Source organism: Phytophthora cinnamomi (assembly GCF_018691715.1).
Source record: "Phytophthora cinnamomi strain GKB4 chromosome Unknown Contig53, whole genome shotgun sequence".
In the NCBI taxonomy this organism is placed as follows: domain Eukaryota; phylum Oomycota; class Peronosporomycetes; order Peronosporales; family Peronosporaceae; genus Phytophthora; species Phytophthora cinnamomi.
In genome coordinates this window covers 285,044-297,845 of record NW_027150986.1, presented here as the reverse complement: position 1 = coordinate 297,845, position 12,802 = coordinate 285,044, and positions in this window count along the sequence as shown.

Here is a 12,802-nt window from a genome sequence, read left to right as displayed (position 1 = left end):
CGTGATAATAAGAGTGTTATCAACTTCCCTAAGACCAACAGCAAGTGCGTGTTCCATTGCATTGCCTATCACAAGCGGGAGGACCCTACGAAGGACCCCCGTAAAATTCAAGCGTTGGTGAAGCAAACGTTCAAGCAGTACTGTGCGTTCAAGGGTATTAGCTTTACGCTGCCTCTTTACCGCAACTTCAAGCCCATTGACATTCTTCAGTTCGACGAGCTTGAAGACTGTTTCAAACTCAGTATCAACGTCTACACAATGGATATTGAGTCTGGGAACGTTGAATGCATCCGTCGTTCTGAGAAAGAGTACGACTCAATCAACATCCTCTCCCATGATAATCACGCGCTGTACATCAAGAACGTCGACATGCTTCAACGCAAGTATTAATGCAAGAAGTGTGATATGGTGTTTGTCAGCTCTGACAGACTCCGCAACCATACCAGAAATCAGTGCGAACTCGTCAATATTGAGTCCTTCCCAACTCAACCGACGATCTACCGCCCAGCTCAGAACTCTATCCGCTCGATGCTGACGAAGTACTCAATCAAGAATGTCGACCAGTACATCGATCACTTCATCGTATATGACTTCGAGGCTATCCTCAAGCCTACCGCTACCCAACACGGGGAAAATACTATCTTCACGAACGAGCACATTCCTGTCTCTGTCTCTGTAGCGGACAGCTTGACCGAAGAGGTGCGTTGCTTTGTCAGCGATGATCCTAAGGAGTTGCTCAAGGGTATGTTTCATTACATAGCGACTGTAGGGGAAAAGATTCAACGATACAATGTATCTAAGTATGGGGGCTTGCTTCGCAAGATCATCAATGCGCATGGCTTAACAGGAATGGTGATTCCAGATGCCCCACTCGGTAAGAAGTACAACACCGAGGATATTGATGCTTGGATTAAAGCCGGTAATTTCGCCAGCTTCTTTGATTTTCACAAGAATTTAGGCTTTGGTAAGCAGCGTTCTGACTATGGTAAGCTCAAGCAAACAATTGTTCAGGTCCCAGTCCTTGGTTTCAATAGTGGGCGATATGATATCAACTTGATCAAGAAAGACTTGTTTGCCGTGATCGGTACTGACAACATCAAGTCCGTCATAAAGAACCCAAGCTACATGTGCATTGCCACATCGGACATGAAGATGCTTGACACTAGCAACTATGTACCGGCTGGCACCAGCTATGACAAGTACCTGACGACTTATCTTGGTGGATGCAAATGTGATGACAAGATTCGATGTGTCTGCGGCCTTGGTAAGGGTATTTTCCCGTACGAGCACATCACTGCTTTCAATGTGCTAAACCATACCGCTATTCCACCTAAGTCAGCTTTTGACAGCAAGCTTCGTGGAACAAGCATCACCGATGATGACTACAAGCGCGTCCAGTTTGTCTGGGAACACTATGGGATGGAGTCGATCAAAGACCTGCTCATCTGGTACAATAACCTTGACGTTGTTCCATTTATCAAGGCTATTAAGGCCCAACGTGAGCTATTCAAACAGTTCGACTTGGACATGTTTACAGATGGTGTATCACTACCAGGTCTGTCGGAGAAGGTGATGTACCAGACTTGCTTCAATAACCTTCACTATCCAAGTAAGAAGCCTGCTAAGGCGTTCAGCTTCCCGGTTAAGCGTATGAGTGGATACAAGAGCCAGGATGCTGAAGGAAATCACGAGTTCAACATGACTTTAAAGCACCTCGATCAGTTACTTAGGCAGCAAAAGTACCTTTGCGGTCTATGCTACAAACAACTAACTGCTGATACCGCTTCGGCCGATCGAATCAATAACAAGCTCGGACATATTGATGGCAACATCCTAATTAGTTGCATCGAGTGCAACGTAGCTCGAAAGGATATGTCGCTTAAGGGGTTTCGATACAAGAAGCTCCTTGAGTTCAACTCGGATCGGCTTGTATACAGCATTGACAAGGAGGAGAAAGACATATACGGGAAAATGAAAGCCAACATCGCTGGAGGACCTTCGATTATCTTCAACCGGTATGCTAAGCGCAACGAAACAAAGATTCGTGGAGGCAAGATTTGTAAAAAGATCATTGGATATGATGCCAATGCCCTGTACCTGTGGGCGCTCGGTAATGAGATGCCATGTGGGCGCTTGACCACCATCGAAGCATATCGAGGTATCGTCGATGACATCGTTAATGATAAGATATTCGGTTTTCTCGAGTGTGATATCCGTACACCCGATCACTTGAAGGACTACTTCAGCGAGATGACCCCCATTTTCAAGAATACCCTTATCGACAGCAGCGATGAGAGTATTATTGGTAAGCATATGTATGAATACAACGAGACGCGCAAGCAAAGCCGAGCGAAGCTGGCTCGCAAACCAATTGGGAGCTACTTTGGAGAGAAGATTCTGATCTACGCACCTCTACTCAAGTGGTACCTCGCTCATGGAATGAAGATCGCCCAGACCTATAGCTTCATCAAGGCCAGTTCTCACAAGGCATTTGCTCCTTTCATGGAAGCTGTGTCAAATGCTCGACGGGAAGGCGATGCTGATAAGTCTAAAGCGATGATTGCTGAGATGATGAAACTTGTAGGCAACAGTGCTTTCGGTCGATCTGGAATGGATATGAGTAAGCACAAGGAGATCAAATACGAATCGGATGATAAGGCAGTCAAGGTCAAGATTGAGCACTTCACATTCCACGGATTGGAGGAGCTCAATGATTCATGCGCGATCACAATGAAAAAACGTCGTCTCAATAATAAAAATCCCATTCATCTTAGTATTGCGATCTATCAGCTCGCCAAACTTCGTATGCTCCAGTTCTATTACGATTGTATCGACTTCTACTTTGACAGGTCCGACTTTCAATACCAAGAGATGGATACTGATAGTGCTTACATAGCTTTCAGCTGTGAGAATCCCTTTCAGAGCTGCATCAAACCTGAGCTGCGCGAGCACTTCAATCAGCACAAGTACGAGTGGTTCCCACGCGACTACAACGATGAGGTTGCCAAATTTGACCGACGTACACCGGGGCTATTCAAGGACGAATGGTCAGGTGATGCTATGGTCTCATTATCGTCGAAGAATTACATCTGCTACCTACCTGACGAATCGTACAAAGTTAAGGTTTCTGCTAAGGGAATCCAACAGGGGCGCGGGCGTAATAACGATGTTTTAAACCCAGATGGCTTTGAGACTGTCGTTCGGGACCGCATCACACTACAAGGTACTAACAAGGGGTTTAGACTTAGTAAGGAGACGAAGTCAATTATTACGTATAGTCAGACGAAGACAGCTCTGTCGTACTTTTACGACAAACGTCGAGTGCTTGAGGATGGGATCAGTACAGTTCCGCTCGATATATAGTTCGTATGCTTCTGGGAGGAAAGCATTTTTTTATGATGGCATATATATAAGGGATATGGATCAACTTCTGCATACGCTATATTATGATCCTAAAACTGGTTATGTAGGTGCTCAGGCACTATATCATAAGGCAAAAGAACTGAACCATAAAATAACGTTCAAGAACGTTAAAGACTGGTATCAAAGTCAGACTGATATACAGCGCTTCCAAGATCAGAAGAAGAGGTTTGATGGATTTAAAATTGCTTCATACAGCCCCAATTCATGGCAGATAGATCTTGCATTTTGGGATAAGCAACCAATGTTGACGGTTGTCAATATTAACTCGAGGCTTGGCTATGCAAAGCTTTTATCAAACAAGACCGCTCAAACAGTTTTAACTGCTATCAAAGCATTTGTACGGCTCCATAAAGTAGACATTATCACGAGTGATAACGGATCTGAATTTATGAATGCGCAAGCTCAAGCATTTTTTAAACTCAAAAAGATTGAGCACTTTAATAACGAACCTGGTGATCATGCTACGATGGGTAAAATCGAGCGTTTTAATAGGACTATCAAGCAGCGACTTACTAAGATCTCACCGAAACGTATCACCCAAAAGATGATAGCTGATGTCATCGCTAACTATAATTCAACGTTCCATAGATCGATCGGTATGACCCCAAACGAGGCTAAAGGTAAGGTAATGGCTGCGGATCTGAGTCACAATCAGGCAGAAGCCGATAAGGTTGAGAACGAGTTTGAGGTTGGCTCAAACGTATTGTATCGCCTCAAAAAGAAAACATTTGATAAGGAAGCTGCTCACTGGAGCAAAGCTATTTACACTGTGATCGGTATTGATGGCTATCGAGTTGACATCCGTTCCAATAATGGGCGCACGCTTTACAAAGCCCCAAATGACTTGAAGATAGTGAAAGCAGACACCACCGATGCAACCATCAATCGTGGCGACATTCTCGAAGCCGAGAAGATCTTAGAGCACAAAAAAATGAAGAATGGTAAATATAAATACCTCATCCGATGGGTAGGTAATGAGCCAGACTCGTGGGAGCCGCAAGATAATCTGAGATTAATCAACAAGAATAGGCGAAGCGCTTTAGAAAATAAATACTTTAATACGCTAAATGTCAAGTGATTTAAAGTCGAAAAGCTTTCCGGATCTTGATTTCTGGGCAAGGCCGACAGGAGTCTTAGTTTGTATGGATCTTAACTTTTGTTTCTTAACCATCTTCTTTCTCAACATCTCAGCTTCTTCAGGATCTCTGGTGTTGTCGTAAACGCACTTGCATGTTGGATCGTAATCGATATACTCAACCTCCATGATTATATCGAAAATTTGGGGCGCCAGCCTCGAAATTAAGATTGGCCGGACGTAGTCCGCCCGGAACACGATGTGTCTTTTCTAAGCTCGTTTATTTCTCTCTTATACATATAGATATAAACTCACCATGAGCTGCAATGCAATTACTAAAATGAACAAGACGTGTTCGAGAGATGCTCTTGGATGCGGATACTGCTCCCAGCATAGCAAAGACTACAAAATCGATATGTTCAAGAAGGAATTGAGACGCATGCACGAGCGGATGCGTCTATATAGCCAGAAGCTGAGCAAGCTACATTCGACGATTTCCGACGTACAGCGCCTTGATTTCATCAAATATCGGCTCAACGCGCTCGATCCAAATCGACCATACCGTTTCATCTGTAATGATGTCCAGCATCGAGATGACCTTGAGAAAATATTCAACTTGCCGTTCGATGAATGTCAGGCTGCGTATGTCAATCTCCTCGATAGGCGTAATCGGATCGTTCATAAGCATACTATGCAGCTATGGGGCGGAGAGGAGGAAATAGAACCTATTCAATATAAATCGCGATTTCATAAATAATTTATCGAAACCCTTATATAACATCGAATATGTTTCCATCATTTACAAGCCTTGCCGATAGAGAGCGAAAACGCATCGATTTACTGGATCGCGTTAAGCTGCGAGTCAAGCAAAATGAGTTGAAAAGGGGCATGTATGCAGAGACATCATGGGCGAGCGATGTCAATTCAACCATCTCCCTTGCGAAGCGCTCTACTCAGGATGCTTCAACCCAAGTCGGAGATGGTGATTTAAAAAACTCTGAAGTAAAAGATATGAATCAATCTTCAACACCTTCGGTGGGGGAGAGGCAGGCCTCTCGGGGTTCCACCCGAGGGTCTGTCGACCTCGGGTATCGCCCATCGACTAACTCCCAGGAAATCCCTGAAGTTAAAACGAGTGAATCGACAGGAAACCCGTCTCAAAAGCAATCGGTGGAAACAAATACTGATATTCCTATCGAGGAAGAAACCTTTGAATCAAAGCCAAACAAAACTGAAGAATTCATTGCGAAAAGATGGATAGAGAAACTCTATCAGTCTAATCCAAACTGGATTTCTCTAAAATTTAATCCAATAAAAATCAATAAAACTCGTGATATGAAAAGATATATTGGAAAGAATGGGAAACTGTACAACGTTTCAACGAACAAACCTTCTAAATCTAAATATATTGATTGGGTACTATCCGCTGAGGAACTGATGAATATTCGATCAGATGGTGAGTCGAATAGCATTGACGAAGTCAGCTTGATGCGAATGGAGGATGCCAATACTCCATATCAGAATTGGAATTTAACCGGCAGTAAGAGACGCGAAGAATTTCCTAATCAAACATCGGGGAAGGTCCACATCCGCCCCACTTGGTTCTATGATAGTTCATCATCGACTACAATCGATGAGAAACAAGCTAAAGCTAAGCTTCTATTCATGCTGAAGGCTTACAAGAAGAAATTGATTGGCTCTAATATTGTCGTTAGACCAGTTTTAAAAGATGGAGATGTTCTAAACAAATATGAACTAATCACCGACTCTAAGGGCGATCTCAATGTTAGAAATCAAGAAACGAAGAGGAATAAGCAATCTCGACTATCTGAGATCTCCTGGCTATCAACTCTAGCTTTGTTTAGCGACACTGTCAAATCGAAAGGATTGACTTTTGAATTTAAACCATCACCAGACATTGTTTTAGATAGTGATGCTAACAGATTTAAACCCACTCAAGGCATTTGGTATAAAGGAAAGCTGTCAGGACCAGATATTATGAACGATCTATCTATCCCAGAGACTGAGGCGAAGGCAATTATCACCGACTACTTTATTGAAGCAGATAAATCAGATAACATCTTCCCAATTCATTTGCTTCCCCTTACTAATGGAAAGGCAAACAAAAAATACTATTTCAGTGCAATTGACGGCAATCTACGAGTAAGAAATAAGGATATTAAGAAACATCCAGCACTATCGGGTGAAGCTCACACAAGATTTTTCAAGCGTATTCAATGGGCAGCAACTTTAGATCTACTGATCAAATACATCGGTGAAATGGAAGCGTTTCTGAACTCTGGTCAAGCTATTGACAATGCAACCAAAGAACCAATAATGAACGCTCTCAAGCAGTATATGTACGTTTTAAAGGCACATGGGGTTAAGATCAAAGAGCCTTACGGCTCCGCACTTGGCGGAGTCGCGAGGCGACCCCACCTTCGTGAAGAACCAAGCGTTGGCGGTAAGATCAAGGGGCGTGGCCTACGCGGCGCTGGCCACATGCCGTTGGAAGGCGTCTCGCGCAACAGAGGTCAAACATACAATCTGAATGATATTCAAGGCAAAGCTACTCCCAGTGCATACATATACAGAAGGCTTGGATCCAAGTACATCCGATTGCCAGATCTTGACAAACGAACTCTAACGATCGTTCAGCCAAATCGACGAAAGGTAGGTCCAATGCGCGAGATCAGCGATGCTCTACAGGCGATGATAAAAGATCTCGTCTATATAAACAATATCGAACAGCAGAAGTATGATAAGCTATCCACCGATGATAAGAAGCTCTTTAAGGAAATCCTAGAGATGACACATCTCCAGTATAATTTTGCTGAGCAGCTCGAAGACCCCCTAGATAGCCTTCGCATGGAATATGATAAGCTCAAAGGCGAATTAATGCTTGGCAATGATAATCCTTCGATCTTAAAGCAACTGAAGGTGGTGTGCGTAGATATGTACTCGAATCGATTGATTTCTGATTCTGAATTCAAATCTATTATAACGAGGTTATTATAAAGATGCTGATTCTCGATCCAAGATTAATTTCTAAAAGCGCTGGTCTCTATCAGCTCAATGCTGATAAGAATCTAACCGAATTAAAGCATCTAATGAAGGGCCTGATTATCAAAGAGACTCCTCGTGCAGAGCGCCCTACGGTATGGGCAAGCGAATCAAAACCATATTCTACGAAGTCAGTAGCTACTCAAACTGATGGCTGGTCGAAGACCGCCCGGGAGGGGCTACGCCCGCTCCAAACAGTGGAAGGAGGACGAATGTGGGCATACCGTCCAAAGCGAAAAAAAACTAGTGAAAACCTTCGCTCTGTAGAGAAGTAGCCTCCCACCGTCGTGAACCTATTTTTTTTATCAAGCCTACGGCCAGCCATCACCTTCGGTGGGGGAGAGGCAGGCCTCTCGGGGTTCCCCCCCCCCCCCGAGGGTCTGTCGACCTCGGGTATCGCCCGTCGCAGCTGCAGACTGCCGGCCCTGCCGTTCGTCTGAGCGACAGCTCATCAAGTTAGTTTTGACTCAAGAATGTCTAAACGCTCTAGAACACCCTGGAGACATTTATGGAGTAAGCAAGAAATTTTGTCGTAATCTAAAGTTAATTGATAGCCATCTATATCCCCTGGCTCTTCATATTCAAGAGAATCATTCGGGACAAAGGTGACGCACTCTAGACTATATTCAGCCACATGCTGAGCAATGTACCCTAGTTGCCTACGATTTGGATCTGCGATGTATGAAAAGAGCTTTGGAGATACTCTTCTCACGAACTCTGTCGTATCAATTATATCCTCGATGTTCGTCTTTAAGCGCCGGTCGCTTGTGGTGATATAGCTTCCTCCAGATATTAGCATTGAATTCGAGCTTTTGATTGATATCGATTGACTACTTAGCGGACCGATAGTGAAAACGGTGTTTGACTTAGTTAAAGCTCCGTAGCCAAGTCCAGCAGCATCAACCGTTTGTGATACTGATCCTGAAACTTCTAACCACGCTGATGGGGATGTTGTGCCTATCCCAAATCGACCGGCGGAAGTCAGAATAGCTTGAGTGGTTCCGCCAGTACCTAATTTGAGGTCATTTGCCGTAGAAGTACCAATCCATGCAGCGTTTGTGCTTGTTGCTTTGTTCCCGTTGTTTACTTCTATTTGGAAACCTACAGGCGTAGCATTGCTACCAAAGAACTGGCAAATACGACTATAACTTCCATCAAGGTAGTCAGTTCCTGTCCCGGTTATATTCAGAAACTCATTAGTATATGCGGCTTTGATGCCTAATCCATTTAAATTACCAACATCCAACATCCGTAATAGCGGATTGATTGCCATAAGAAAGAAATCCCGCGAGATGTCCATTTGCAGTAACATCTCCGGTTGTTGTAACAGATACTGCTGAAACAGAGGAATTGAATAAACTCGCCCCACCGAAGTAAGCACCTCCAGCACACTGAATCGCTCCTGTTGATGAAGAAGTACTACCGGAAGGATTTGTTATAATTAAACTCCCAAGGGATGATGATAATGTGAGACTAGCTCCAATAACAGAATTAGCCCCGAAATAAGCGCCGCCAAGACACTGAATCGCTCCGCTAGTTGAATTTATTGATGAAGAAGTATTTGCAATACTTAGAACCCCTGAAGAAGCGATAAGACCTAAATTAGCATTAATAACAGATTTGGCTCCGAAATACCCTCCGCCGAGACATCTAAATGCTCCTGTAGTAGAAGAGGTACTCGCCGAGATATTGGATAAAGAAATGAATGAACTACCTCCACTAAGCGATAAAGAAGCCGAGGTTCCTGTGATTGAAATATTTCCACTTACTGTAAGACCAGTTAGGGTACCAACGGAAGTAATATTACCTTGAGCAGCTGTAGTTAATGTTCCTGAAACGTTGCCGGAGCAATTTACAGCAGTTATCGTACCGAGGGAAGTGATATTAGGTTGTGCGGCAGTAGAAAGCGTACCTGAAATCGATCCAGAGCAGCTCAAACCGGTTAAAGTACCGAGAGATGTGATATTGGGCTGTGCTGCTGTCTGTAGTGTTCCTGTCAAGCTCGAAGCCGACAGAGAATTAATGCCAGAGATGTTGCTCGATGCATTCAGTACCAATGCCTTGCTTGCTGCTGCCGTACCAGCTACTACATCAATGTAGTTTATCTCAGAAGCTGATGCTGTTATCAATACACCTCCAAGCGATAGGCCAGTGGTAGATCCGTTGTGATTAGCAATGTTCAATACATTTACTGAGTTAACATTAGGCTGAGCTGCGGTCTGTAGAGTGCCAGTGAAATTCGTAGCCGATAGAGAGTTAATTCCACTGATATTGCTCGAGGAGTCAAGTACCAGAGCTTTGCTTAGAGCCGCCGTACCAGGCGTAATATCGAGCACGTAGCTTGGAGGGGATGATACCGCCGATCCATTAACAGTCAGCGATGAACAACTCAGAGCTCCTAGTCCGCTGAGGGATCCGTCAGAAGTAACGACAAGGGAAATGCCTGGGGTCGCAGTACCCGGAGTTATTCCTGTAATGTATGATAGTCGATAGTCGTTGATACCAAGATAGAGCGTCTGAGCATAAGCATATGTCAGGTATCCAGTCTGATCTAATGAGAGATAGAATGCGGGGTTGTAGCATGATGAAACGAATGTTGGTTGGGGATAACTAAATCCACTCATGTTTCTTCAATCATATATAAGTCCAACTATTTTACCAATGGCGACAATACCTGATTATGGCGGAGCTCTGCCAAAGAAGTATCGAGCCGATTCAGTTGGGAACATCTCAGAATTAGGTATCAAGAAGCTTTTTCGAATGGTTATCCTTGGACCCTCCTTCAGCGGTAAGAACAATCTATGCTACCACATCCTTAAATCATCACCACATGTGTTCTCTCATCTCCATATAATAGCGAGCAATCCTAATCAGGAATTGTATGACTATCTTCGGGATAAGCTTGAGGGATTCATCAGCTTCTATCCGCCTGATCAACCGCCACATGTCGACGCAATTAGGCGTACTCCTGGTGATAAACCTGAGCTTGTCATCATAGATGATTACAGCAATGATAAGGGGCTACAGAAGAATGTGTTCAGTCATTATTTCACTCGTGGAAGACATTTCAAATTAAGTACCATTTTTCTTAGTCATAGCTGGTTTGCCACTGACAAGATGATTAGACTGAATGTAGAATACGTCGCGGTCTTAAGAGCCAATTCGAAGCGAGATTTGAAGCTGCTCGTGTCTGACTTTAATATTCCCGGTTTGACGGAAGAAGGCATCATTCATTATTATAATCGAGCAATAGCAAGGGGAAAAGGCCAGGTGCTATTTTTCGATAGTGTTAAAGGGCAAATTCGATTTAACTTCAATCAACCGATTAAAATTGGAGAAAACTATTAGTCGTCTCATATATAGCAGATATGTCTAGCTTCGTGAAGATCGATAACACATGCTTGGTTCAAGATGGGTTCAACAGCCGATGGATATACACTTTTCCTGGATCAGCTTGTAATTTTCAAGACATCGAAGCTTCGATTCAGTCGATTAGCTTGTATAATTCTGAGTTCAATGTTGATTCAAGCCAATTTGGAAATACTAGTTTTCAAATCGAAGTTCCAACAGCCACTACAACATCTGTAATCAGTGTCAATCTCCAAGATGGATACTATCTCTACAGCGATATCAATCGCAATATTCAAACGGCTCTTGTCAATGCTGGAGCCTATCTAATTGATTCCAATGGAAACAATGTGTTCTATATTCAAATCGAGGAAAACAGTACTTATTACGCATGCCAGATCGACTGCTCACCAACTCCGACAGCGCTGCCAAGTGGCTATACGAGACCTACTACTGGCCTATATTCAACGGGAGGGACCGGATTGCCTACTACAACGCGTGTGCCTCGTCTAATCATCAATAATGCTGCGTTTGGTTCGCTACTTGGACTAACAGCTGGTACGTACCCGCCAAGCAACACTACTACTGCTACAAGCCTCCTTTCGAATACCATTCCTCAGATTTCGCCTTCCTCGTCGTATGTAGTTAGGTGTGATCTTATCAAAAATGATTTTGTTCAGTCAGGTGATATTATGAGCGTTTTTGATAAAGGAGACTCGACTATCGGTAAACAAATTCAGTACTTTCCGAGTCATGAGACGTGGTGTCGTACGCATGATGGCGCGAGAAATACGGTATCCATTTCGATTTGGAACCAGAACGACCAGAGAGTCAAATTTCGTGATAACTCTGTTAACATTATGCTGCTGCTTCGCAAGCGCCCTTCGTTGAAGTAAAAAAATGCCACAATTTTTTACACTAAAATAGGGATGATTACATCGTAAAACTTCCAGCAACCATAGGTTTCGAGACGGGTTTCCCGTCGAATCGCGAGCTACGCTCGCTCGATCCACCATGCTTATTCTTGCGCATGGCACGAAGTTTGGCCATATGAGCTTTGGCTTCTGCTGAACCCTTAGCAAATTTAGCCTTTCGCTTGCTTACTACGCCTACTCCGAATCGGGATTTAATACCCTTTCTAACGCTGTGGATCATTTCGTGGTGCTCAGGACGATCAGACTTGCTGACGAGGTACTTCTCGCCTTCGTCGATGAGATCAGTAATGATTCCTCGCTTCTTAGCATATCTCAGAGCATTGCCCGTATGGCGCTTGACATCGTCGAAACTGATACGACCACCTTCCTCCTCGCTCTCATACCCGTCTAATCCGACTCCAGTAAGTGCCTTGAGTCCAGCTCTTGCTGCTACACCCGCTCCCGGTGCTCCAACCGCTGTAGCAATCGCTGGAACGGCGACGTCTGCTGCCTTTGATAGTAATCCTGAGTCTTTCGCGAATTTGAATCCAGATGTGATCCCATGCCAAATTTTATTCCAGATACTGCCTCCAAGAGCCTTCTTATACCCCTTCTTGATTTCGTGCTTCGTGATGTGAAGCCTAACGCCTCGACCCGCCTTCTTGGCTTTTAGCGCCTTTTCATGTGATTCGGGATGAATATGTAATTTGGCTCCTGATCCTTGTAGTTCAGCAGCTGTTAGCGATAGTTTGCCAGTCTTGACTGCCTTGCGAAGCTTGTGCGCGGGAACGCCGCTTGAGATTACCAATTCGCGATACATGATTCGATGATAGGTAGTATATATTTCAGAATATTAATAGGCAACTATAATATTTAAATCCTTGAATTTCTTGAAGAGATCCATTCGATTATGCTGCTTAGCGTATAACCAAAGCAGAGCCCACACTCCGCAATAAGATCCATGAGCTGACTGGGTTTG